Raw genomic sequence first — 3508 nt, 5'->3', positions numbered from 1 at the left:
CCGAGTAGCTGGGACTACAGGCGTCCGCCACCTCGCCTGGCTAATTTTTTGTATTTTTAGTAGAGACGGGGTTTCACTGTGTTAGCCAGGATGGTCTCGATCTCCTGACCTCGTGATCCGCCCGTCTCGGCCTCCCAAAGTGCTGGGATTATAGGCATGAGCCACCGTGCCTAGCCCTACATGTATTCATTTTTAATGTTTATGTTTTTTAGAGACAGTCTCACTCTGTCACCCAGGTTGGAGTACAGTGGCATGCTCACTGCTCACTGCAGCCTCAACCTCCCAAACTCAAGTGATTCTCCCACCTCAGCCTCGTAGATGGGATTACAGGTGCGCTAATTTAAAAAAATATATATATATATTTAGAGGCGAGGTCTCACTATGTTGCCCAGGGTGGTCTCAAACTTCTGGTCTCAAGAGATCCTCGTGCCTTGGCTTTCCAAAGTGTTGGGATTACAGCATGGGATGAACCACCATGCCCAGCCTGGTTATTATGTTTACAAGATTATAATAAAATGAGGAATATACCACAGAGACAATATGTGGCTTGTGAAGCCTAAACTATTTACTGAAAAAGTTTGTTGAGCCCTGGTCTGTATTCAAATGTGTACACATAATACAGATCTCATACTCTCTCTCTCTCTCACTATCTCTATCTGTGATAGATAGATAGATATCTGTATGTATGTGTACATATATATGCATATATTTCTGGCCCAAATGTTATATATATATATGTATAGACATACAAAGATTTTATATACACATACATACAAATATAACCTTTGGGGTATATATAAAGGTATATGTACATACATATATAGGTATATGTAACCCAAAGGTTATATATATACACAAATATATAAAACCTTTGCATGTATATACATATATGTATGCATACATATATACAAAACCTTTGGGCCAGAAATCCTAGCATTTATCTCTATAGTCATGTACCACACACAATGTTTTGGTCAACAAGAGACTGCATGTGTGACAGTGACCCCATGAGATTATAACACCACATTTTTACTGTACCTTTTCTATGTTTAGATACACAGATATTAAATCTTACCAACATGTCATAGCTGCCTACAGTATTCAGTGCAGTAACATGCTGTACAGGCTTGTAGCCTAGAAGAAATAGGCTATACTATAGCCTAGGTGTGTAGCAGGTTATTCTATCTAGGTTTTTGTGGGTTCACTCTATGCTGTTCACACAACGACAAAATTGTCTGCTGTTGCATTTCTCTGAACGTATTTTTTAGGTTAAGTGATGCAGGACTGTATATTTATTTATCCCTTCCCTTATTCCACAAAGGGTTCTGTCAAAGCAGATGACTCCCAAAGGTTTCATAAATCTTCTGGAAAATAAGCTCCTTCAGCTGTATAATCATGGCACCCACGGCTTAAAAGTTGATAGTGAGAACAGCATTGAACAGCCTGCTGCGTTCAGCAAAAGGTAATGAGACATCATGAGAGGCTCAGAGAAAGAAAGCTGATATAGAAGAGCAACCTCCACTAAGAAAGATGATTTATAATTTATATAGAACTTTATATTTTAGAAGTGTATTTTAATTCCCTGGTATCAGTTTTGCAGTTACTCCTTGATGGTCTGTGTGATGTTAACTATAGACAAATCAATGCAAAAATAATAGTCTAAGTAGACACTAGGCTGTGATCTGTCAGTCTAAAATTTGTTTCCTGGTGCCCTAGCGATACCAATTTTAATCATTCCTGCTTTCCTCTAGAGGTAATTGAACAGTGTTCTTTTTTTGAATTGAACAGTGTTCTCACTCGCTCTGCCGCCCAGGCTGGAATGCAGTGGCAGCATCTCAGCTCACTGCAACCTCTGTCTCTTGGGTTTAAGCGATTCTCCTGCCTCGGCCTCGTGAGAAGCTGGGATTACAAGCATGGGCCACCATAACCAGCTAATTTTTGTATTTTTAATAGAAATGAGGTTTCGCCATGTTGCCCAGGCTGGTCTCAAATTGCTGGCCTCAAGGGATCCACTCGCCTGGGCCTTCCACAGTGCTGGGATTACAGGCAGGAGCCACTGTGCCTGGCTGAACAGTGTTTTAATGGCCATCACTGTTATCTTCCTTTGAGATGTGGGAAAGTGGTAGTTAAGTTTTTAGAGTCCCTCAGCTAAAGTGGAGGACCTAAAGGTCAGGAAAAGAAGAGGGGCAGGGCTGGGAGGGAGAAAATGGAAAAAACACATTCCTCAAAGACCGAAGATCTGCACAAAATATGGCTTACTTGAGAGGAGGGGGTCAGAGAATGGGAGAAAAACAACACAGTAGAATGTGGGGAAAACAAAGAGACTGTTACTGGTGTCTATATATGAAAGAAGTAGACATAAGAGACCCATTGGTTCTGTATTTGAGATGCTGTTAATCTGTGACGGCCTACCCGCAACCTTGTCCCTTGCAAGAGACTGTGTTTGGTGACTCAGGCTTAATGGTATTGGGCTGTGCAGGATGTGTCTTTGTTAAACAAGTACTGAAGGCAGCCTGCTGGTTACGAAAATCCTGCCCGTCCCTGGCAACTGGAACATCTCGGTGTAAACCATTGTGTGCTTTGTTTACGCTGAGCGAAGGAGAAAAACGCGCCTTTAGGAATAAAGGTGGGATAGCTGGAGCAATGCTGCCTATAAAGTTTATGGAGACGTTTGCAATATAAAAAATCAAAAGTACAGCATTTTCCTTTAACGATTTTCATGTCAAGGGATTTTTGAATACCATATATCTTAAACTATACCTGATTGATTCCTACCCCTATCATGATCCTGATGTCCAGCCACTCCTTGATGTTTAAGATGGTAAAGATAATTATCAATAAATGCTAAGGGAACTCAGAGACCGGTGCTGGGTCCTCTGTAAGCTGAGCGCCGGTCCCCTGGGCCCCGCTTTTCTTTCTCTATACTTTGTTTCTGTGTCTTATTTCTTTTCTCAAGTCTCTCGTTCCACCTAACGAGAAACACCCACAAGTGTGGAGGGGCAGGCCACCCCTTCAGTAGAAGTTTGGTGAAGTAGCCGGGGTTACAGTAGCAAAAACAACAGAAGTGTTTTCCTAATTTTCCTAGAATCAGTATTCAGTATACTCACTGGCCATACCAGTAACTCCTCCCCTGCAGATCTCGTCAACTCTCCCCAAAGACAACTGCAGACAATTTATGCATCTAGCTCTCCGAGAAGATAAAAAGTGGTTTCTTAAGCGAATTGCTCAAGTAACACTGTTCTGTGTGCTGTTTACCGCTTTGATGTCTCCCTTCCCAGCCTCTTAATGATTAGACTGCTGGCTGCTGGCAAACGATTCTTTATGTGCCAGGAGGAACAAACAGGAAGAGTTGAAGTGTGAGAACCAGATCAATGCTTCGCCTGGAGTGAATTCTTTTAACTCTGTGAGCAGCAGCACCCTGTTTCTGAGAGAATTCCAGGGATAGACAGAGGACGGCTCTGTGGTCCCTGTATTAGTTTGCGAGGGCAGCCTTAACAAATTATCACAA

The sequence above is a fragment of the Rhinopithecus bieti genome, unplaced genomic scaffold, assembly GCF_001698545.2.
Source record: "Rhinopithecus bieti isolate Rb0 unplaced genomic scaffold, ASM169854v2 scaffold_16097, whole genome shotgun sequence".
In the NCBI taxonomy this organism is placed as follows: domain Eukaryota; kingdom Metazoa; phylum Chordata; class Mammalia; order Primates; family Cercopithecidae; genus Rhinopithecus; species Rhinopithecus bieti.
Note: the sequence above shows the minus strand (reverse complement) of the source record.